The following is a 25,917-nucleotide window of genomic DNA, read 5'->3' as shown; positions in this document are numbered from 1 at the left end:
GGGAGTAGGAGGAACTAAATCTGCTTGTTGAGAATAAACTTGACTTTTTTTTTTTAAACTGGGAACAGGAAGTGTGTCTTGTGATGGTAGGAGACTAAATTTGTTGAGCTTAAATGCAGATCGTAGGAATCTTTGAATCAATCATCTCACTCAGGGAATCAATTAACAGGGAGTTAGACCATATGGATGTTTCTAGCATGCAAAGGAAAACATATCTCTTTATGAATGAAATAAATTCTGTTATCACTGAGGTCAAAATCTTATGAACTGTTTCTTGTGTTAGATTTATTTATTTTGTTTCTCTTTCCTTAAGAGAATTTATGCTCCGGTCACTTAGAAGAGTTTACATACTAGAGACAGATGTAGCACCTGATTACATTTATCCAACTGTACTGTCTTATTTCCAGTGGTATGGACAATGGATTGTCTGTTGAGATTTCATATTGAGAAGTAGTGATGTGTTCCTCCTGTAGTTGCAATAACTCATAGCACAGTGACAAAAGGATTTTTCAGTTTCTGGTGCTTTGATGTATTTCTATTTGCAGAACTAATTCAGAGAATTGTAGTAGGCAGTTAATGGAGCTATACTTGTTTTTTATGAGATGACAAACTAATTTCTATTAACAAGCTTTTTTTGCAACACAAGCATAAACTATGTATAATATGTTTATTCATTTGATGAATCTCATTAAATTATCCTGACATTGTAGTGAAACTTGTCAGTCTTTGTCCTATGTTATCACATGTCACATAAAATTCCTTTGTTAATAAAAAGTTATAATCTTTCTAGACAAAAAAAAAATTACAAAATGTTTGAATGTATCTAAGAATTGAACTACAGATGAGAGTGTTGAACATCTAGGTAAGTATTCTCTCTCCAATAATGTCTCATACCAGATGTTTCAGAGCAGATGAATGAACATATTGGACAATCAAAGAAGATAAATGTTTTCACTGAACAGATTTTTCTCTAACTTTATGATTTTTTATCAGTTTTGCCTCACACTGGGGAATTCATGCATCCATTCAGTAATTTATTTATTTATTTATTTTGTCAGTGTAACAGGATTTTGTTTCCATCTGTGAGAAACTTTCCAGTCTTGATAACTCAAGTCTTAATGGTAAGAAGTGAGGTCAGTGGTGTGCATAGGTTATGAGGTTGTGTTATGTAGGAGGAAAAGAAGAAATATTCTTCCTGGTAGGGTTACCAATTTTGATGGCTCTATTCCTGCTATTTTCAGATTGAATGGGATATATGTTAGGAAAACTCCTGAGAAAACAGAATCAAATAGGGTTTTTTGCTGGTGGATGAGAAGCTGAACATGAGCCAACAGTGTGCACTGGCAGCCCGGAAGGCCAACTATGTTCTGGGCTGTATTAAAAGAGGAGTGGCCAGCTGGGAGAGGGAGGTGATTGTCCCCCTCTACTCGGCTCTTGTGAGGCCCCATCTGGAGTACTGCGTCCAGGCCTGGGGCCCCTACCACAAGAAGGACACAGAGCTCTTGGAATGAGTTCAGAGGAGCGTGACCAAGATGATCAGAGGGCTGGAGCACCTCTCCTATGAGGAAAGGTTGAGGGAACTGGGCTTGTTTAGTTTGGAGAAGAGAAGGCTCCGGGGAGACCTCATTGTGGCCTTCCAATACTTGAAGGGAGCATATAAACAGGAGGGGGAACGATTGTTCATGAGGGTGGATAGTGATAGGACAAGGGGAAATGGTTTTAAACTGAGACAGGGGAGATTTAGGTTAGATATTAGGAGGAAGTTTTCCACTCAGAGGGTGGTGACGCACTGGAACAGGTTGCTCAAGGAGGTTGTGGACGCCCCGTCCCTGGAGGCATTCAAGGCCAGGCTGGACATGGCTCTGGGCAGCCTGGTCTAGTGGTTGGTGACCCTGCACACAGGAGGGGGGTTGAGACTAGATGATCTTTGAGATCCTTTTCAACCCAGGCCATTCTGTGATTCTATGATTCTATGATTTCTGTATCCTATCTGGCTTTATTGTTTTTTGTTGTTGTTTGGCTGTTTGTTTTTTTTTCCAAGCAAAATGGATGCTTCTGTACATTTTCAGTGTTTTCCAGTCTAGTAAATTAAGTGTTTTATCATTTTGTGAGCTTCTTTTATAATTACTCAGGTCCATTGCTTCAGTGATTTAGGATGAAATAAAATATTTTTCCATCACAGTTTTGCCTGACAACTTCTGCTGATGTTGACTGGATTGAAAAAATATTTATGTGGGTGATTTCTTGGAACTACCTTATGGTGACCTCAGGGTATAAGTATCAACCAATGCAATTTCCCTCTCTTTAGATTCTGTCAGATCACATAGTAATTCAGGCTTTAAGTCATCTAAATTGTGCTCATTTTATGTTATCTTCAGCAAAACACAATGAATAAGATTTGGTGGATGCATATGTTTCAGTTGTTGATCACTCTGATCAGTGAGTTGCATTACCTAGTTTTATATGGACATACGGCTTGAAATGTCCATTCTACAGTGCAAGTGAACCAGTCAAGAAATAATTTGTACAGCTTCACTTGTATAAGATGTTGAGAGAATGTCTCAAATGAGACAGCTTTGACTGCATAACCTGCAGAAGGAATCCCTTAATAAAAGCTAGTAAATATAATGGGATTTTATAGGGTACAAGACTAAGAGCTTTTTCCGTGCTTGGTAATTCAGAAACTACTATATTTTTGTCCTACTACGTGCTAATGCAATTAAATCAGTTCTGCCTTTGTTCTTAGTGTTATTCCATATTTCATTCTTCATATGATCTTTGATTATGCTTCCAATATATTTCATATGACAAAGTACAATTCTGTTATGGAAGAAGAAAACAATGAGAAGCAACTGCAAGTTGTACATGACACTGCTCAGCTGAGCACAGAACAGGCCAGGCTTCTTGGAAAAATTTTTGCTACCAGTGGTCTCTTTTGGTTGTAAAGGGCATTGAGTCGATGACTTTTTGTGATTACTGTTGCCAAAATACTCATCTCATCATGACCAGAAACCCTACAGATTTTTTAAAATCTGATGTAAAACCCCAACCTGTAGGGCTTCTGGTCATGATGAGATGAGTATTTTGGCAAACGAAGGACTCAGCAGGTGTAAGTCAGCATACAGCTCACTCCAGCTGACAATGTAGTACAACTACTCTAGCACTATATGGCAAAGCTAATTTCCCTTGAAGTAATAGTTGTGTTTCCATGCATAGAGGCCACAACTCTGAAACCTTTAAAAGCATAATTCCTCCAGACTAAGTTCTCAGATAATCTGCCCTCTCAGAAAGCAAAATCAGAGGAAGAGACAGAAGGATGGAATTTCTAAATGAACAGTTTCAGTTTATGGTGGAATTAAAGCAGAAAACCTGCTGGATGAAAATCACGTTACTGTTAAATTTACTCTTATGTTGTCTGCACACTCCTGAATTACAGGGGTTTTACGTATACCCTAGGAGTCACTCATACAGTAATTCAGAAAAATTCCTTTCTGTGAGCAAGGGAGTGTTTGGAAATATTATACTGTCATAAAGTAGACTCTGAATTTCCACAGAGGCTTCAAGTACACGTTTATTAGCCTATGTACAGTTGAAAGCTGCCATTTGAATTTTTTTCTCATTCTACCAGAGTTTGGGTTGACCAAATCTATTAATTCCATCAAAGACATTCAAATTCATGATCTTACAACATCATCTACTTCATAAGACCCCTCCTTTTTTTCCCTACTCTTTTCTAATACAATCCTGATAAAATCACTACGACGCAAAACTTGTTGAATATAATTTTCAAATAAGTAGTTTCCTAGTATATCAAGTTGAAACAAAAGTACAAGTCTCTGAAATAATACTATCAAAGAGAAATTTACAGAACAATAAAACAAAAAACAACAAACACTACCAATGAACCATAACTGGATGGAATTAATCACAACAGACAATTGAATTACTTTGCTTATAGTTTTTATTAGTTCTTTCAGATTCTAGCAACAGTGTACTTCCAATTTGCCAGCATCTGGATGGAGGAAAGCCTAGCTGAAGGAGATAGAGAGTCTGTATAGAAGAGGTTGGAGAGACAGATTTCCCAAGGGTGATCAGGGCAAAATCTCCCCCAAGAAATGAGTTTGAAGTCTTAAGTCTCAATAACTCCATCATTCTATGATTCTGTCATTCTGTGATTTTCCTCCCTTTTCCTTCGTTGTTAACCAAAGTCTGGAGATGTAATACTCATGTATGATAACTGCCATCTTCAAAATAGACCAAATGACAAACCAAGGACCAATTGAAACTGGTCACCTTCATTTTGATCTTGGCAAAAATTGTGGAGCGAGTACTTTTTCAGCATCCGAGTGCATGAAAGTAGTTGTTCTTGGGAACAGTCAGCATAGATTTAGCAAGTGTAGATCTTGCTTGACCAACCCAGTTGTATTATATGATAAAGTGACTGGATTTATGGATGCAGGGAGAACAGTGAATGTCATTTACCTTAACTTTAGCCAGACTTTCAACACAGCTTTTTGTAGTATTTTTTAATCCAAGCTAGGACTTTGCAGTCTGAATGCATGAAAAACTAACTTGGTAAAAACTTATGTGGATAATTATTCTAAGTGATTGATGGTCCATATTCTGTGGAGGGCTGTGTGGAGGGCTCTAACCAATGGAGTTTGGTTAGAAGTCAAAGAAGCATAGAATCATAGAATTATTTGAATTGGAAATGACCTTTAAATGTCATCTCGTCCAACTCCATTGCAAGGAACAGAGACAAAAAGTGAAGTACTGCAGGTCTTGGGATGTAGAATTATAGAATCATAGAATCATTAACGTTGGAAAAGATCACTAAGATCTTTTATTCTAACCATCAACTAATCACCATCAAGGCCACTAAACCACGTCCCTCAGTGCCACATCTACCTACACTTTTCTCAAAAACCTTCAGGGTTGGTGACTATGCCAATTCTATGGGCAACCTGTTCCAATGTCTCTCCACTCTCTCTGAGAAGAAATTCTTCCTAATATCCAACCTGAATCTCCCTTGGCACAACTTAAGACCATTACCTCTTGTCCTATCACTAGTTACCTGGGAGAAGAGGCAGAAGGCTATTAAAACTAATTCATGTTTTCTGTAACAATAAATTTTTCAGCTGGTTTTTGATGATTTTTTTCTGAGCCATCAGTCCCTGGGCATCCTCAGGAAAAGGTCTTTAAAAATACATTAATTCTGAGTCTGCGTGGGCTCTGAAGGACTTAGTATAAACTTGTGTTGTCTCTCTTAGCACTCTATAACTGTATCACACTTATCCTGGAAAATATGGATGGCTTCTCTGAAGATAATTCCTCACTATAGACTGCCAGTTCTGACTTCATCCCGGGAATAAGACCGGTTTCTTCTTGTGTATTTCAGTTATAACATGAGAGGTGCACAGAAAGAGCCTGTCCCATCACTTTAGCCAAATAGAAAGAATGAACCCAGGGTTTATATATGTTTTTCCTCAAATAATTCATGTTTATGATAAAAAGTGACAGGACAATCTGGCATTTGGTAGTGGCTAGCAAAGCACTTTGGCTGTAAGGCCAGAGGGCAAAATTTAGAAGACAGTTTGAAATGGAGAAGAAATATGACCTTGGAAAGGGGGTAAAGTGATAGAATTTGAGTGACTTAAGGGAGCCAGAAGCCAAGACTTACATAATCAGAGTGCTTGGTTACCAGGCAATCTTGCCAAAGTACGTACAGATGACCTCATTCATAGCTTTTCTCCCCTGCTATCTCTAGCCATGGGCTGGGCTTCTCTAGCCATTTCAGCATACGGTAGGTTTCCTCTCTGCCCTTGGATATCTGCTTTCCGATAATGGATAGTTTGGATCTGCCCAGGACAAGAGGTTTAGAAAATGAAGCAATACAATCTTTAAAACATCAGTAGCAGGAGACAGAATTAAGCAAAAGAAAATGTTTCTTAACCTTGGACCCAATCTTATAAACATGTGGTCTGACTGACTACCAAGAACTGTTGTATTCAATCCCTTATCCCAGACAATTTAAAAAAAAATGATGCTCCAATTAGGCTAAACCATCATTGTAATGTTGACAATAAAGCTATGGAAAATCCTGCCATTTGAGAATGGTTAGAAGAATAAAACTACAGCAATTTACATTGTGCATAATAGTAGGGAGTACTAGAGAGTCCTTCACAGGGATACCTGAGTGAGAACATGCTGACAGTAAATATGACAACATCTTTCCAGAAAGATGTTTCTGATAATAACAGGTGCTATTGCTAGCAAAATTCTTATTTTTTTAGCTCTTCAAACACAAAACAAACAGCATGTGAGCTACAGCTTAACAGTAGCAATGACTTGTGTTAGAAGAATACCCAGGTTAGCTAACTCCTACACCTGAAATTATTCTCTGTGGCTTTCATTTCTGACAGTCTTTGTGGCTTAGTGGATTTTGTTGCCGGAATTGAAGTAAAGATAATGCAAGTTTGCTTATGATCAGCAGTAGAAGATGATAAAAGTCGGCAAAACATGAAGGCTTAAATTTTGTGTACTAAAATCAGCAAAAACCTTCACCCATCTCACCTCTGCAGGTCCTCCTGCAAGCACTAGCATCTGTCAAGATATTGCATTTCTTACATTAATGAAACAAAAAAGCACTAATAAAACTAGAAGCATACAACTAAATTTGTCACCTGTTTCCTTTCCCATGTTATTTTTATTTCTTATTCCTAACTAGCAAATAAGTGCTCAAGTTTAATCTCTAACTTTTTTCTTTTTACTCCAAAATGGAAATAGTTCTGCAGCTGGTAATGCACATTGTCAGATTTGCATTAAATTTCTTCTGATATATACCAAAACACCTGAGAGCTCTGTTTTCACATAATGAGATGTATTCTGGCCAAGAAAAAGAAAATAATATGAAGAGAAGCCATGCTGGATTCCCAACAGGATGTAGTAACTTTCATATCACTATATATAATCCACCGGAAATCTAGATTCTACACTTTTAATCCATAATGAATTGATATCTGGTGAAAAAAATAGGATTTTGGCACTGATTTTGACGGATTCAAAGCACAAGTTCATATGCGAGAAAAGAAATTGAGGGGAACAGAGAGAGGAAGCCTGACATCAGAAATGGAGAATGGGAGGGAGCTATTGGCAGAGAAATAGAGCCCAAATTTTGTGTGGTGAAACATGGAGGGGGTGAAGGGAAGTGCTGGGGTGGGGTGGCTCAGCAGAGGCCAGGGCTGAGCTTGAGACTGGGACCTGAGGAGGAAGAGGCAGGGCAGTGGGGATGGCATTTGTTGAGGTGGCAAGCAATGAGCTCTGCATACCTCCATGGGATGCAGATGTGCTATTAGAGACCTCAGCATTAACACATTTGGTGTTCTGGCATTTTTCAAGAGGCTTGCTGGCCTCACCTACACATGGATTTAGCTGGTAGACATTTGCTTGTCTATGTCATACAAACTCTAGTATTATTTCCCTCATTATGAAACAGCAAATGGGAAACAAGGAGGCTGGAAAGCAGACTCAGTTAGCTTTCTCTGCATGCAGTTTCAGTCTTGCTCATGCTTTTTGTGGTTATTCTATTTGTGTTTGTTGTCCTGCAAAGAGAATATATCTCTCCAGTAACAATTAATGGAGATTCTCCATTAAGCCCGGTTGGGAGGATCTGGAGCTAATGATTACAGGTTAGCATGTAGCTTAGCAGGTTATTTTTTCTTTGTCTGTGAGGAGTTTGGATCACTAAAGAAGCATGAATTATTGTATAATAGTAGCTAATAACTGATTTTTCTGTTCATTTGAGGGGGAAAAAGTAGACTCAAAGAGTCTATAGACCTTGGGCAGGTCATAGCATTGCATTGTAAGCTGGGAAACCAGATTTAGAGTTGTTCTGTCTGGCTCAAAGCAAACATTTAAGCAAAACATTGCTCAGTTTTTGATACTTTTTAAAGGAATTGGTTAAATTAAGAGAAAGGATTTGAAGGGTGGAGGTCTAATAAGTTCTGTCTTGGAGAGTGAGGGTTTGAGAATCTACTGAGAGCTCTCTAAGCCCAGAGCTCTGAATGATTTAGAGGCTTACAATGGAAACAGTTCTATCAAGACAATGTATGACTTTTTTTGTATTTAATTTAGAAAATATCACAGTGAGAAAGAAATGAAAGAGTAGGAACAAAACATACCTCATATTTTGATTTACACATTTCATAACACTTGGTGCCATCTTGTAAAATGTTAAAGTTTTGACAAAATTTTATTTTTCAATAAAAATTTATCAAAATATTTGGAAATATGTTTATTAAATAAGGCTTAAGTGAAAATAATACACTTCTATGCCTCTTTCTTCACAAGAGGAAAATAGAACATAAGGTGATGATCATTCTCTGTTTGTCATATATCATATATTTCTAGCTTATGCTAGAGAACAGAAGGAATAATTAGTGTTCATAATATGAATACTGGCCAAAGCAACTGAAAATATTTTGGTCAGTAAATTATTTTGCATAACTTTGCTTGAGTGAATTTGATCAAGGGGCTGTACAGAACTGGCTGCTCACTGTTAATTTGTTTGACAGGGTAGATCTAGATTTATTCTTTAGTTTCTATTCTCGCATGACACAACCGTGTTTCTCAGTTTCTAACTTCACTTATGTGAAATGTTATAGTTGCATACTACTAGTTTATCTTAATAAAGCAATGAAAGTTGCCAATCAGGATGGGTTACGAGGAGTCTCTGCTGACAGAGAGTCATTTTTCATATTGAACAGCCATTTGGGGGGGAAGGCAAAGAGAAAAAACAACCTTAATAGCTTGCAGTGTAACTAGAATTCCCTGTACCTTTGCTAGTTTATAGTTGGTAAATAGCTTGCAGAAACTCATTCCCTTTGGTCCAATTCCATTGCTTCTCTACCTAATAAAAATGTTTGCAGAAACAGCAGGGGTTGTAATATCTGCTTTCCTAGTTCTTCACTTGATGCAATCTCTTATAGTTTCTGTACTTTGAATTATAGCAGAACTGTTTGTTTTTCTATAGTTAAAGATCCCTTATTGCTGCTTTAATAGCATAATCATATTTTCCAAGGTTTATAATTTGACTATCAACCTTTCCTGGTGTTGGAATCTCGGCCCCATAATTTTTAGTTGGTAAATGAATAGGCTTCAATTAAATATTCATTTATATTAGAACTGTCTGATTGTGTGCTATTAGTACAACCTTCTTTATACATTTATGTTGGCCTGTAAAGTTTTGGGTACAGAATATGCTTTACTCCAAGGGTTGATTTCTTGGCTAGTCTGAAGAGGTGGAGGAGGCTCAAAGCTGTCCAGTGATACACTCCCATCCAGCAGTACTCTTCTGGCCTTTTGGGCACAGCATGATTTCTTCCAAGCTCTGTTGCTTACCCTTTGCAAGGAAAGGAGGTAAAAATCTACCTGAGCTAACGTTGCTCGGGTTAAATATGTCTGCATGGTAGTAGGAATCCCTTCTGTCTGCCTGGATACCTTTCTAAAAGTGAACTCCAACCCCATACAGGTATCTCTTCTGACATATTGCTGGATTTGAATGCGTGTACTATTTCCAATACCTTGTCCTCTCCCACCTTAAGAACTTTATAGCAGTGGATATGATTTCTCCTAAACAGACTATTTTCTCTTGGTGCCTTTCAGCCTAAAGTCTTTTGTTATTCCCTTTTGGTAAAGAAGACTTCTAGCCCGTGACTTCCCTTCCTAAATAGCACAATTAATTGTTCATTTCACAAAGGCCTACCTGGTTTTTGCTGCTGTATATTTTATTGAGAGTATTCCTTTTCCTTACTTCTTACTCTCAATGTTTTTATACAATTAGTGTATTGTTTGTAGTTTCTCAGCTAAAATTTTTGGCCATTCTTTTATATTACTTTCAAAGCAGTGATCTAGAATTCCTGACTGGCCTACCATTTTTTCATATCTACTGTGTTCTCTTTTTGTTAGCACATCAAAGGCAAACAGTCCTTTTAAAATAACTTTTCTGACATACGGCAGACTGGTATTTGAAGACTATAGTGTCTCTTGAAATGCAGTTTGATCTACAGGAAAGTGCTTGACAGTACTTATGTTCTTTGGGATTTATTATTACTTTAATTTTGTATTTGACTGCCTTCACCATTGGATACCCCAAGTGATCATATTGAACTACACTCCCATAAATAAAGGAAAACAAGCTAAATTAATTTGCTGCTTGTACAATAGGACAGGAGTTGAGGATGTGACGAGACCTATTCTAAAATTAAGAAAGTAAGTAATATCCTATCGGACTAGACCTTGACCTACCGTTAAGAGTGTTCTACCTCCAAAAACAGCATGTGGAAATTTAATTTAAGAAAAACATGAGAGCTTGGCCACTGTCTGTATTCCATTGTCCTATTACTCCACCAATATCTAATTTAAGAAAGAAAAAAAGAAAAGAAAAAGCAACAACAACAACAACAAAACCAAACATATAACAACTCCAAACCTTTCACTTTTCAGATTATTGTTAGTTTAGAATTTTATGTCACCAAAATTACAAACAGCATAAACCCATTGTTCTTATAGCTCCATTCCAGAGCATCTACAAAATTAAAGTAAGGAAATCACTGAAAGCAAAAGAAAATGCTTTTTAATTCTTTGCATTTTTCTGTATATTATCAGATATTACTCAATGTTTCAAAACTTCCCTTTGTGACATTCCATCTAATCAGGAGTATCATTGACCAGAAATTTGTTATTTTCAGATTCAGTGGCAGTCGTCTGGGCCTGAACCTACACTTTCTCACAATGTAGAAAAAACAATTGGGGTGGTAGGTCTTTGTAAACATGTTATCTCCCAGCATACATTAGCTACTTCAAAAAAGTTACATTTTTTTTCTATGTTTTTTTTTACTGATAGTGCCTAGTGGCCTTATCCTGCATGAGCTTTGCTGTTGTATATGATTTTGGCTTCACTCTGTACCTGCTGCTTTCAGTGGGGCATCCGTGTCATCTTTTCAGTGCAAAATTTCTCAGCACATTCCAATATTCCACTGACCTATTTTAATTTGTTCCCTTTTAGACAATCTGTACAAAGAGTCAGTGAGAAATTCAAGTAACTATGGGCCAGAAGACTTGCTTCATGAGAGATAGGTGGTATAGATAGATGGGAGCCCCAGCTTTATCGGACATCAAGCGGAAGGATGTGCTATGGTTAAATATCCTTATGTTAAGCATGCTACATATTGAGACTGACATCCTGAACAAAAATTCTGTCTTTCCAGACATTTCCTGCAGATTTCCTTGTCTGCTGGCAGGGGAGAGGAAGATACCTGATATTGGCTCATTTTGTGAATTTCAAATAGGTGGTGATTCTGTAGGCAGGCAATTCAAATCCAGTACCAAAACTTCTACCCTTTTCATGATAATATCTGTAAACTGAAGTGAGGTAACATATTTATACCGGAAAAATGTTTCATAGCATCTGTTACCCCATTGTCTTCATAAGAAATATTAGTTGAATAACATTAGTCTTATCTTAGGTGAGCCTATATTTCAAATACTTTATCTGATGCATTTCAAAGGCTACCTCATAAATTATCTGATGATTTTTTTTTTTGATGATATCACATGGATGGTGGATTTGGTGGAATCTGTGTTTCATAAACAAATGATGTATGGAAAACCAAAAGGTTGCTCACTTAAAGAATACAAATCTGTTCCCAAGTTTCTAGCCAGAGGAAGAACAATTATATCTTATCATATGTAGAAAATTAAGAATTTAGCCTGTGGAGAACAGGCAGGAAGGACAACCACAGCACAGCCCCATTTTGAATTAAAATATTTGCTTTTCTAGCTCTAGTCTTTTTATGCTTTGAAATTTTCCTATAAAAGCTTTTTTTTTTTTTTTTTTTTTTAAATGAAGAAATTGGTGGTTTTCTCAAGAGTTCTGGTCTGTGCAGAGAGAGTGCAAAGATTTGGGTACTGAATTCAGTACTTTGTTCAACCTGAGATGTTACTGATATTTGAGACACCTTCAGAGTCCTGACAGATACAACATGGTACCTACAGCAGGCATGTGTCCTTGGGGTGGTAGCCATCTATCAGGATTACCCTCAAGCAGATGAAATAGCACTAGGTACTCAAATTGCAGCTCTAGTGATGACTGTTTGCAAGGCTTGGGGAGCAGCTCACCTGATGGTCAACAATGACTCTGCTTAATTGCAGACTTGGTCATCTGGAGGCAGTTAACATCACACCAGGTGATGGGGTGAGGCCCTAGTAGCAGCTCATCAGCCACAGCTGTAATGGAAGATTAGGCAACTAAGTCACTGAGAAACACCCACTTTATGGGTCCTGAATTTAGGTGGTTTAGTCTCATTAATAGCATGGGTTTCGAAACCTTCACCTACACCTTTGCTTTCTGCACTTCAGTGTTTTCTGATGGAAGTGCTGCATGATTTCAGTTCTGTAAACTTCCTTCAGTTTTGTCTTTTCGCACTGGAGTCATGACTGAAACATTTCAGCTGGAAATCCTGATGACTATACCTTGGTGAGCCATACTGAATCCACTTTGCCTGTATCCCATCTCACCATCCCTTCCATCACTGATGCATCTCCAAGTGGGGAACAATAAGATAGGACTGAAAACACCAGAGTCTTCAGGCGGCCCAACTGAAAAGTAAAGGGTAAAAGAGAAGGATAAAGACAAACTGTACTGTTTTTTGTGCAAGTCGTTATCCTATAGTGAGATACCAGTGGAAATACTGAAACATGTCTTTTCTTGGTATTCTGGGGTCTTCAATAGGAAATTACTTTTGTAAGAAGAAAGTGCCTTTATATACAAGAACACTTACTTCAATCTTTGTCCTGCTGCTTCCTCCTAAGAACACATGTGACATTTCTCAAGGCAAGCTGATGCTGAGCAGTAATGGTAACTTTCTTCTGTAACTGTATAAGAATATAGTGACAAGAAAATGAGAAACAAGAAAAGGTATCCCCATAGTCACACAGATGTAATGTCTTGTATGAATTGGTTTAAAGTGACTTGTAATTGAGGGGAGGTATAATAAAACTTGTATCTTTTTTTTTTTTTTTGCTCTGCAATGTAATCCCTGGGGCTAGTTTAGGTTGAAGTGTGCCCCATTTGCAGTGACATGCAGCAAAAGATTTTGTTTCATAATGAACTGGACCTCAGAAGAGAACGGAGCAAGAAAGCCCATCAAATGGATGAAAGCCATGCTTAAGTGCCCTGTGAAGAACTACCCATTCTTCACCCTTGACCTTCCATGTAGGAGATCAGTAGGCAGAAAGTTTTGGAGGAAGCTGGTTAAGGAAGAAAACAAGAACAGTAGAACACAGAAAAAGCAATAAATATATGCTTACCTAGTTGTGTTAAAGTAATGTAATTGCCACTTACTTAAGCTAAATTTCAGTGTTCTGCCTGTGTTTTTGTATTGTCTAGGATGTTGAGAAATGCCATTGAACTATAATAAATTCATAGTTGTTTTTTTTTTTTTTTCAAATCTTCACTAACTCTTGGAGTTTCTTATTTAGTCCCCTACCATGATTGTTTGGTGAGATCTCTTCTTGATCCATAATGAATTTTACAGCAAGAAAAATAATTCAAGTTGGTAATTCTTTTATAAAGAAAATTTTCCTGTAATTGAGATTAACTCAAAATACCTATTATCTGTTCTTACTAATTCTCATGTTTATTTAGGAGTATGATTCTGTCAACTGTATGAATTTAAACAGCACTCCATCAGTCTGTAGAAGAAAGTGACATAAGCTAATACTGTTACGCGTACAGTAGATAAAACTAACTAACACTGGAGATTACTTTTCTAGGAAAACAGTTATGTTCACTGAATAACCTCATACCTTCACAAGGCCTTTAGAGAAAACTTGCTGTTTGTTTCGAGGACAAGCCCTGTGAAGTCTGTTGTCGTTGAATTTAGCTTGTCACTGTACTGATGGAGGTGAGATTATTTTTGCACCAATGCTTGTCAAATATTTTTATGTTTTAAAATCCTTCAGTGTAGTACATAGTATCTGTAAAAGTCATCTTTTCCCCCTGCATCATTTCCATTCAGTTTATAAAGGGTAATCTTATGCATTTTCGTTATGCTTGTGAATGACAAGAGCACAATAAAAGTAAGCATGTTTAAATGTCTGTCTTAACTGGGAACAGAGAATGCGCAAACTGTCAACTTTTAACCTGAAGACAATAGGATAACTTCCTCTCCAATTTTCTTTGTGGTTAGTGTTTTGCATAACTATTGCAGGTAATATCAAATACTAATTACCAACTGAGCAGATTTTAAATTAATTTTCATCTCACAAGTATCGATATACATCCACTGACAATAATAATATACTTATTTATATCAAATGATTGTTTGGTTTGTTTTCTTCTCCACATTTGTTGTCACTGCCAATAATGTATTTTGGAGTGGGAAAAAGTGGTGGAGGAACTGCTTTAGCAGAAGGTAAAGAGGAAAAATGCTTTAAAAATGTGATTGCAACCTGTCTTCTCAGTGTCAATCGAAGATCTGACAATTGTAGGAGCCTGATTAGTCATGTGATGGGCAAAATACAGCTGTCTGTTTCTGGGCTGCAGATGTTGCAGTAGGTGTTCTATTGTCAGACAGCCAATATTTTGAATCAGGTAATTATTTCTTATTGTAGAGAAAAAGGTTTTATCTTTGTTGTTATAACAGCAGCATTACCCATCTGTAACAAGCTGGTCACTTGGAGAATAACATTACATTACTGAGTTTCTTATCCTGTGGTCATTAGATTTTCCTCTTTTGCTTCCACTTGATGTCAGGTGTTTCCCATGCTGCCATTAATTCCAGCTTCAGTTACTGTGTACTTCAAATTTTTCAGCTCCTGAGGGTACTAGAAGAGGCACCTAGCCCTTAAGCAGACTGTTGTAGTAGACAAGCATGTCCTGCTATTTTACACTGGTAGTGGTGAACATTGAAATGACAGTGTCCAATCTGTCTGCAAACCAGCCATAGTCCACAGGACAGAGCATCAATACAGCAGTAATGAGGAAGTTTTCAAAGAGGCTGAAGTGATCTAAAGCTCAATGAAAAAACATTAGTCATACATACGGAAATGTTTTCTACCTGGCAACTTCAGAATCAACAGGTTAGAAATCTAAAAAGCAAGAGCATGAAGCAAATGAGCCTTTTATGTTTGTTTCCAGGTAAAGACATCCATATATCATTAATTTAGTCTCAAGCTTCCCAGCAGCCAATCTCTAGCCATTTAGTACAGAAAAGCTCACTGGACATTTACTATTTGTGCACATATTCTCTCTTGCACTTCTGAGGAAAATTCACTTGAGGTGTGAGTGGGCACTATCTCTAGAAGACCATGTGCCTCTATTATTTGTTACTGGTGTAAACATACACTGAACGAGACCATATGAAAACAGAACTCTTTTTCTTCCCAAAATACAACAAAAACAGGTTCTCCAGGAGAAGACCCTGTACATGGTTGGATTTCAGAGGACTGCCTTTGCTCCCTGCCTCTATAGGGATCACCAAGAGACAAATCAGGTGTGTGCCAAGGGTCGGCGCCTCTTCTGATAATGAGATGAAGAGACAGTGGCCATGTCCAGTGGCAAGTAGGGAACTATAAAATTCAAGGATATGTATTTTGTTTTCTTTTTTGCATACTGGAATTTCTCTCACTCCTTTCCTTATCCAGATCCTAGCTAAATTCAGTTATCCACTGAATTTCAAATATTGGAAAAGTTTAATTAAGAACTGGTACAAATTTTGCTTTTGTTTGTTAGTGGTATGAGATCATGTTTCTTGTGTTGCTTCAGTTCTTTAATTTGATGGCTACAAGAGACAACCAGTCATATAGTCAACTAATGTGGAACAATAATAATTAATAAATATGTTCATTCATAAATCAATTAACAAAACAGATTCAGTGCATGTATCCACTCTGTAATAAGATATAAGGAAAAAACATTAGCTAAGGACAGGAACTCTGGAGTACCTGAGATTGCACAGACCAGCTAACCTAGGGGTGAACAGAAGGGTAATTATTTGAATAATTATGATATCATCTAACCTCATCTCTCACATATTCTGTTAAATTAGCTTTGTCATGACAGACAGACTGTGGCTATGCCTATTCAAATTGAAAAGATTATATCTACACTCTTTCCTAGAAATAACATTGTGAGCTGGCACAGAGGAATTAAATGAGTTCACTAAGCTAAGGCATGGGGACATCACAAATGTCACCAAGCACCTTGGCTTCTGCAGCTTTAAGAGTGCTTGTTAGAAAGCAATACTTATTTCCTTCCTGTTGCATTTAATGTGTCTGCTGCAGTTAGAAATGAAATGTATTCTTTTCTGAATCTAAGGTGGCACTGCCCACAGATGTGCTGCAGCACAGAGATGTCCTGCTTGGAGGCTTCTTCGGGATCTCTGCAAGGTACATTACTGACTTATCAAGAATGACTCCATTAGGTTGCAAAGTGAGCTGAAATGCTCATAGCTTGTTTATTCTTAAATAAGAATCTGTGAGCGATTTATGCATTTTTTTTTTCATATGAGTAAAGTGTTTGCTTTCAGAAAGATAATGTGACTAGATGTATTAGCATACTCCAGAAAGCTACTAAACATCCTGGATAATTCATGCTAGGAAGACTCCAGGGCGTCACAAACCCAGGCTTTCCAGGAAGCATGTTCAAGGGCTGACATGAGAGAGTTTGAATGGAAATTATGACCTCAATTTATATTGTTTAACACTTTAATATAAGAAATGCTGTGGTTTTGGATGGAGAATTTAGATTTGAAAGTAAGCAAACATTTGCTGCTGTTGTAAATAATGGAAATGCATCTCTTTCAACTGGTGACTCTGTACTACTGAGTAGCAGTGTGTTTACTGTGCCATACTGAAATACATTCAACCCCAAGACATACTTAAATTTGGAGCAGTGTTCAAATGACAGTGGCTTGCTTACATGCTGCTTTCTGCCCTGCTTATACTTCTCTTTTTACTAATTTAAAGATGGATGGCTTTGCTGTCAGGAAGAGCTAGGATATAAAATTGGTGACTCCACCTGACGCACTCAGTTCCCTGATGCATCTTCCCTAGGAATTCCTCATTAACTTTTCAAAATCTGTGCATTTAGAGGAATCCCGGTAGGAGTTTCATAAAAGATAGATTAAGTAAATAGCTGCTATCCCACAACAACATGGAGAACGAGAGAGAAAAAAGTCATAGTATGTTTGACAATCACTTGTATTTTGAACAGTGTGTATCACCAAGGGTACTTGTTTCTGATAAAACCAAGAAAATGCAGTAATTGTTACTTGTTTCCTAAAACATTAGCTCTTCTGAGAAGAAGACATAACCAGCCTTGCGGAGTTCAGCCTCGAGCTTGCAGGCAGCCAACCTCTATCCATCTGGTGCTGAAAGGTGCACTCTTCATGCACTTACCCACTCTTACACTTGAGTGAAATTAACTGGAGACATGAGTAGCTCCAGAAGACCAAATGCCCAGTCCTTACCACAGCCAAATGTAATGAAGGAGTCCTGAAAAGCAGCACAATGGCAATGAAATTCAAGAAGCAATCCACATATCAGGGAAACATTTATTTCTGTCTACCTTTATTTTTACAGGCTATTAATGTTCTGCTGAAAGATGATCATCAAATTGCCATGAACTTTTTCAGTGCTGAATAAAGCATCAAATAATAGGAAGCAAATTGGTATTACTATTGGTAAACGACATCCTATTTTTTGTTTATGTATAGACAGGTTTAGAGGATTACTCACTTATTGGCCTGGTGTTACACAAATTCGTACTATGCAGATAGCTCGTCAGGATGGTCATTGCATCTTTGTGGTGTAGTTACTCAGGCAGCTTTCAGCATATCCATTTTCCCTCCTGAGAGCAAATCCTTGTCTGTGAGAAGCAGGTAGTACAACACACTCAAGAATAGATATTTTGGGTACTTCTAATGCAGTGGATTTAATTGATCCTAGTTTTGACCTCCATCTTGACTGTGTACTTTGTCTTAAAAGTATAATCATAGCTTTATTTCCAGAAGTTTTTCTCCAATGTGATTTTTTTCTCATTGGAATTAATAAGATAAAAAGTGGTTTGGGATTTCTGGTTGTCCTTATGGTCATTGTCAGTATATTTCTTAATCTCCATAGATTCTTGTGGAAAAAACAGCTGTCCTAAAATTATATCCTCTGTCATTCTGTCTCCATCTAAATAATTGCTAGTATTACTTACTAATAGAAAATACATTATGTTTAGTAATAAATATTTACCTCATTAGGAAGGAGACTTCATATCTCAATAGTTGAATTGCAAAATAGGAATGATTCTCCTAATGGATCCCAGCAGAACCAGGAACATAAAATTTTGTTAGTATAAGAGTGTATGTTGTAGTTTTACTTCTGTTATACTTATTTCTCTATAGTAGTTATATTCTGTATAAGTAAGAAAAAATATTAGTAATTATACAGCTTATTTAATAGAGGGGAAAATTTACATTACACAGAAGTAAAAATAATTTGTATGTTTTTTTTAATTAGATTGTTATCCATACAATGGGATTTTTTTTTCCTCCATGACAAGTAATATTGTCTTTACATTGTTCCAGATATATATTCAAACAGTTACACAAAGTTGGAAAGAATAATGAACGCTAAGAAAAAAATTTGCCTACAGAGCTTTGGTTTTCTTTAAATAATAATGTGAGCTAGCACTAGCTTAGGTACTTGTCTGTTGGCTTATGTGGAAATAGTACACAATTTTGGATGTGAGATTATTGGGTCAAACCCTGGTTTGATGCCTGTTCTGTGATTTTTTTCTCCAAAGATTTTTTTTATTTTTGTCAGACTCTCAACAGCCTCAGTCTATGCCTCAGGCTCTGAACAGCCACTACTGAAGTGTTCAGAAGCTTGACAAAAAGTTGCACTACTTCTTATGCCTTTATGCTGCTTGGACAGTTAGCAACAGAACATGTGTCGTTATGCTTCATTCCACTAAGACCTCCAGATATGACTCCACTGTCATCTAGGATCTGTTTCCTTGAGTCATGTATAATTTTATATTCTGTCATAATGGTAAGGTGCATAATAGCCCCCACCATAGTTACCCACATTGTTCTGTGGGAGACACTTCCTGGGAATCAGTAGGCAGACTGCTGCTGGTCTTCCAGGTTTCTCTCCAGTTATGGGTAGCAGGATCGTAAAGTGGACTAGAGAGTATAAACAGGAAATTATAAAATTGTCAGTAGAGGATTTCTGTGCCCAAAGCTTACTTTTTGCATGCTTCGTGTGCAAACTGAAAGAAATCAGGTACAAATTTAGAAATAAACAGGGTTAAAGACTTGGTCCAGCTTTCATGCTTACATGGAGATGCTACCCAGGAGCTTCTACTGCAAATGCTCACTAGTGTAGAGCAGTTTTAAAGTCAATTCTTATACTACCTGTCAGAAATGAAGTACTGTTTTGAAAACCCAGTTCCTTTCAGTATGACTGGAGGCATTGTAGGGACTTTGTTACCACTGTCCATGCAAGTACAAGAGTTTCAGCTGGAAAATGTTGCAACTTTGGCCAGGCTTCCATGGGTTCTGTCTGTGGCATCTTGTTCTGTATAAAGACATTTTCTAAGAAACTGGAGAACTGTATGAACACCAATATAAAGAAAGCTGTCAAACTGGCCATCCAAATTCATAAGAAACAGATGTTAGTCATGTCTTCAGGAGCTCTTTCCTCTCTGCTTTTCTCACTACTTTTTTCCTCACTACTTTCAAGGCTGTACTACTTATGTATAAAGCTTAAATATTCTGTAATTATTGCATGCTTGTCTGAAACATTAGCAGTGAGCCTAGATAAAAAATGCCACCTTGAATCATGTTACATTGTGCCATCCTACAGGTACAACACACTTCAGTGTAACACAGAACAGCTCAATGCACTCTACTGCAAGCTAAATAAAGAAACAGAAATAACCCATAATTTCATACGGTATGCCATGGGTGGAAAAGAAATTGCAGCAGCAGAAGATATTTTTATTACTCCATTCTTTTTCAAGAACCCTTTTTCATTCTCTTCCTCTTTGCATCCTTTTGTTTTAAAGGGCACAACCAGTTAATTTTTTTACAGGTTTTGGTATTAGGCTTCAGAATAAACTGAATGCAAAATGAAATTTAAGATCTTATCTATCAAGTCATGACTGCAGAGACAAGAAAAGTATAGGCACTGCACAAGGGCACTGTCACAGGTTTGGCTGCTGATGCAAGAAATGAAATGGAACTCTTGAGTATCTGAACACCAGTGCTTCAGATGAGTTTCTATGATATTGCTATCACCATGTCAGGAATCTTCTTGCTTATATACATGCCTGTTTTTGCAATTCTTGCTCACTCAGTGGTAAGACAATTATCAAGAAGATTTTTCTGAGAATTTAGCAATTTAGGCTGGTCTTCTTTTTAAAAGAGAGTTCTAAAATCTGGAATTCTTTGTACATGGCTTTTAATGTCAGTGAAAAAGAAGTTTTTCATAACATTTTCCCATGCACTAGTATGAGGTCAGTGTCTTTTCTACCATTTATAGCACAAATACCCTCGAACATGGTTTAAAACACATTAGACAGTTGTAATCTGTCACATAACCTGGATAAACATGAATAATTATTATTTTATTGAGACTGATGTTGTAGAAAAGTTTATGTTTATACTTACCCACAGATACAGGAGGTATATGACTTGTATATCAGTCTGGACTAGGACTCGCAACGGGCTATGGATGAATGCAGATGTTCACTGAAATATGTGCAGATTAGCAGAAGGAAAGGAGTTTACCAGAGCCTGAATGTGATCAATTAGCATAATGTAAATTTTATATTTGCTATATGCATACATTCGGTGTCATCAACTGTGCATGTATATGTGCCCGATGTAGAAAACTGGTATGGTATGGAATAGAAAACTTAAAAGTCTAAATGATTCTATTGCACAATCCTATTTCTAGTAGCAGTAACCTGATCTTAGCAAAGCCTTGGGGCCGCAGTGTGAGAGAAACAGGCATTTTACATTTTAAACATAGATCTAAAGTGCTGTGTCCTTTTGAACTGTGACAATTCACACTTGGGAGTGACAGATTACACCAGAGGATGCCTGTGTTGATGGCTAGTCAGGTTGAAAGCATGATTTCCTGAACATGTCTAATGCACAGTCCAGGCTTATTAGCTGTGTCGAGATGTCAGTGTTAGGGTTTGTTTTGTTAGTTTGTTCATTTGTATTTTGAAGCATTTTTTTACACAACTATATAAGCTGTAAGACTATGGTTTGGGAACCGTATGGTAACCAAGCACAAAGTGTTACTAAGCTATAACTACAGCTCTTCTGGACCAGATGTTTAAATATCTATGTAAACAGGGAATGTATCATTTCTGAGAAACACAGGAGGTACCTTTCTTTATGTTTCCATGGCATGTGTGTGGTATTAAAAGAGTAATCCTGCCCATTAGAAACTAAAACCCTCTACAGATCGCCACTATAGAGACTGCATGGGCAGAAAAGAGTGCATCTGTGGAGTGTCTTCTTTACAAGCACATAATTTCTCCAGCTTGTCTCCAGGTGACACAGCCTGCCTAAAGAAATGTTTTAATTACATCAGTCTTTAAATTTCTGTACAAGTTTAGCTACCCCTACAAAAAGCATGATATAAAAAGTGATCAAGTTGAAGACACATCATGAAGAGCAAGAAAACCTGCTTTGTATTCTTTCTCTCTATCATTCATGTTGTGATCAAAACTATGGACCACAAGTTATTTTTATTCAAAGCATCACTACTCTGACGTATTTGGAATACCTGGTCTGGTAGTATAACCAATGGATTTGTTTCTTGGAATTGGGCAGCTACAAGTTAGAACTAATAGCACAGGATTGTCAAAGAATTGCTTAAAAAACTACAGTGGGAAAGAGCAATTTTGCATACAGTGAATGCACTTCCTTTGTCATCTCTCCAGCAGTTTATTTGGAGAGAGTGTTTATTTGGAGAGAGATGTGTTTATTTGGAGAGAGACAGCCAGTTCATGTGGAGTAATAGACGCTTTGAGCACATTTCAATGAATTGTTGGGTCCTGATAGGAGCTACCTGAGAAATTTTAATGTTCAGGCACTAATTCTAATGGCTTAAAGTCTTATACTTTGAAGATATGTATGGATAGATAGGTGCCATATCCAGTCACAGTTTCTGTTCTTCCAGTGTAGGCATAATGATCCTCTTGTTCTGTGTGTGAAAGTCCTCTCCATCTTGGCATCCGTGCTGTCTAGTACAGCTGTACTCAGTTTATTATCAGCTCTTTAGGTTGCTTAATTAGCTCTTCATGTACACCAATGTAACCTGAAGTTATTTAGTTCTCAAAAAAAGATTTTCGGGTCAGATTATCTCACGGACTTGAACAGATCCATACAGTAGAAATTCTGTGTAGGAAAAGGACAACATCACCAATAAAGCATGGACTTATGGCAGGCAGCCCTGATAGCATGCATCCTCCACTAAAGCAAATTTATTTTGGTTGTGAGAGCTCTCTTTCCCTTAGATTGTCTCTTCATGTTCATTTAATCACAGCAGTTCACATTAACCAGAGGGAGTTGAAATGATCTGTCTATCTTTTGAAGAGCAATTTGCTTTCATAGGCTGTTTAGACATCTCCATGCTGTGTTTTTTTCTGCTGGGCCAGACTAAGCCTTAAAGCCTTTCCCCACGCAAGTGGACCTGCATAGCCACCCCTCTTAGTGCATTCCTCCTCTCAGCCACAGCCTGGCAACTTTCCCTGGCTTACCTTGCTGAAGTATGAGCTTGCTCCAGGTCTCCTGCCTTCCCCAGGCTCTGCCTCTGCCATCACATTTTCCAAAACCATTCATTCCCCAGAAGAGGATATGAGACATCATGGCAAAGGTCTTTATTTCCATGTAGTCCCTGGGGTTGGAGGTACATCAACAAGAGTACAGAGTGGAACAACTAGGGATGAGAGATGTCCCTTGCAGTTTTGTTTTGACCATAGATTTTTAGATATTTTTTTTTTCTGAATTGATGTTTCATGAAAGAAGATCGTGCTACATTATCATGTTTGGTCTCTTTCAGACTATCACACTCATTCACAGAGCTCAGGGCTTGAAGCAGATGCTTTAGTAGCTTGTCACAAAGTAAAGACCATGATCTGAAAAATATAATTTTTTGTAGTAATTGCTTTTCTTGGAAAAAGACTTCTTGAGAGTTTTGGTTTTTGGCTTGTTAGAAAGAAACTGGATATTGTGTTATCTGTACTTGTTACTATAGAACTTTTTTTGACTCGGAGCAAAGATAGTTCCACACAGCTATTTGACAAAATCTTTTGGAATGTTTCATTTCTGCATTTTTCATTCTTATCCAGCTGCTGAAACCTCTGAAAAACACTGTATCAAAAGTTCATGTGACATGCTAATGACTGCTTAATACTATATAACAGAAAATTAAAGTGAAACAATCTGATGAGGAGGAAAGTACTTTTATCTGCATGGACAGAAAAAAAAGCAATGCAAATATGAAAAGTAACAAGTGAATCTGGCTTACATTTTAGTACTGCATGCAAATATATGTAAGAATTTAATTGAATTATCATTTGAACTGAGCAAACACTGTGAAGCAAATAGCCAATTTAAAAGTAGCCTTTTTCATTTCACAAATTCCTCATGAGCTGCTTAAAAGTGTACATATATTAGTCACAAATTATATTTTAGCAAATAATTCTACACTACTCTCATAAAACAGTGCAGCTAAAACTACCCATATTTGAAATTTCTGCTCTATTGGATGGCCAAGGCAAGTATTTAATAAGCAACTCCTTATATGCTGTTTAATATCTTCATCAATGATATCTACAGTGTAATCAAGTACACCTTCAGCAAGTTTGCAGATTACACCAACCAGTGTTGTGTTTTAAAAACACCTGAAGGATGGGATGTCATTCAGAGTGACCCAGACAAGCTAAGCAGTGGGCCTCATGAGGTTCAGCAAATCCCAGTGCAAGGTCTTGCACCTGCGTTGTGGCAACCCCCACTATCAGTACGAGCTGGGGGATGTAATGATCGAGCACAGCCCTGCTGAAAAGGATTTGGGGTTACTGGTCAATGGCAGCTGGACATAACCCAGCAATATGCCCTCACAGCCCAGAAAGCCAACCGTATCGTGGGCTGCATCAAAAGAAGTGCGGCCAGCAGGGTGAGGGAGGTGATCCTGCACCTCTGTTCTGCACTGTGAGGCCTCACTTGGAGTGCTGTGTTCATACGTGGAGTCCTGAGTACAGGAGAGACATAGACCTAGAACTGACCAATCTTAGGGAATTCAGATACACATAATCTGAGAGCATAAGTTCAAGTCATTATTTCACTCAATATCAAGATTCTTCATAAATTAAGTATGGAGTACTTATTGTCTTTCCTAGTCTTGAAAAATATTCAGTGGGAATGTTACATGGTGAATTAACTCTGGGATTTGTGCAGGTCACAGAAGTTTTAAGGAAAAGTTATTTTAAGTACAGCTCTTCTAACAGGAGCTGTCATACAGGACTGTGATGTAATTTTCATGCAATGTTTTTAGTTTTCCAAGCTGCCAAGGAGACTTGCCTAGACTGAACATGTCTGATCCTGCTGGTCAAATCTCTATATAATAGGAGTTTCTAAAGTCAATTTCCTGTGAAATCCTTGAGATGTTTTTATAAAAACGAAGTTGCACATTAACTGATGTGTTCTAACCTAAAGATCAAAAAGCCTAGATGGGCTACAATGGGAACTGAGTTGCTAAATACCTCTGTGGTGTTTTGAAAATATACCCTCAGTAATAATATGACTCTTTTCTTCCAGCTGCAGACCTTAGAACATTTTTAATCCAAGTATTTTTTGAATTAGCAACAAGGGAAAATGCTCTATGACTCTCAGTATTTGTGTTTGCCAGGTTTGATCAGGTTTGCCTGAGATTTGACATGATCAAAGTGCTCCAGTTGTGCAGACAGAAAGGCTTTGTGGTGCAAGGGTAACAGGAATTCTGCAGCACAAATGAAATGTACTTTACTCTAGAAGAATTTTAGGGGTAAAAATTAATATATATTTGTGGTACTGAAACATGCTGATAATTTTAGGGTATTTTTTGCACTTTTAATTCATTGTAGCTTGGTTTGGTTTGGATTTATTTTCCCCAAATATATGTGCTGTTTCTGAATCATGAGCAGTCTGTGTTGCCCTGAAATGCCATACCACCAGGCATAACTGTGTGCCTAGAAATTTCAACAGTAATTTCCAGTAGTTATATGGAAACATTATATAGGCTTGTAGCTAAGAGAATATTTACTGATGCTATGCAATGTATTCTCTGTTTCATCTTCTCACAGAATTTATGCTTTTTCTGTGAGACTACTTCTCAATTACACTAAAGTCTTCTGTGGGGAATTTGCTAATTCATTCCTCATGACTATACTCAGATGTCACTGCTCTGGCAAAGACGTTTTCCTGTCTTAGGTCAACTCACACCTCGAGTAGTGTCTTCAGTTTTGGGCCTCTCAGTACAAGGAAGACATGAAGGCCCTGGAGCGTGTCCAGAAAAGGGCAACGAAGCTGTGAGGGGTCTGGAGCGCAGGTCTTATGGGGAGCAGCTGAGGGAGCTGGGATTATTCAGTCTGGAGAAGAGGAGGCTCAGGGCTGACCTTCTCTCTCCCTACAACTACCTGAAGGGAGGCTGTGGTGAGGTGGGAGTTGGCCTCTTCTCCCATGTGTCTTGCTCCAATTTACAGGAGGGAGAAGGGGTTCTTTTAATATATGTATACCCAACGGTGAGATTAAGACACAACGGGTCAAATGTTAGCCCGACCAGTTTATTACAAATCCTAGTAGC

At 37.6% G+C, this 25,917-nt stretch overlaps 1 long non-coding RNA gene across 2 annotated transcripts; it reads right to left on the bottom strand.

Annotated features, from left to right (window-relative positions):
* On the bottom strand, positions 3,554 to 14,981 carry LOC110394287. Of its 2 annotated transcripts, XR_002435524.1 has the most exons (3): positions 13,867 to 14,981; positions 12,840 to 12,933; positions 3,554 to 12,657 (listed from the first exon to the last, which is right to left on the bottom strand). It is a non-coding gene; the product is annotated as an uncharacterized LOC110394287 (long non-coding RNA). The 2 variants fall into 2 exon arrangements; XR_002435523.1 differs by having other exon boundaries at positions 12,840 to 14,980.

This window comes from Numida meleagris, chromosome 2 (assembly GCF_002078875.1).
Source record: "Numida meleagris isolate 19003 breed g44 Domestic line chromosome 2, NumMel1.0, whole genome shotgun sequence".
In the NCBI taxonomy this organism is placed as follows: domain Eukaryota; kingdom Metazoa; phylum Chordata; class Aves; order Galliformes; family Numididae; genus Numida; species Numida meleagris.
This window is presented reverse-complemented; position numbering and strand designations above follow the sequence as displayed.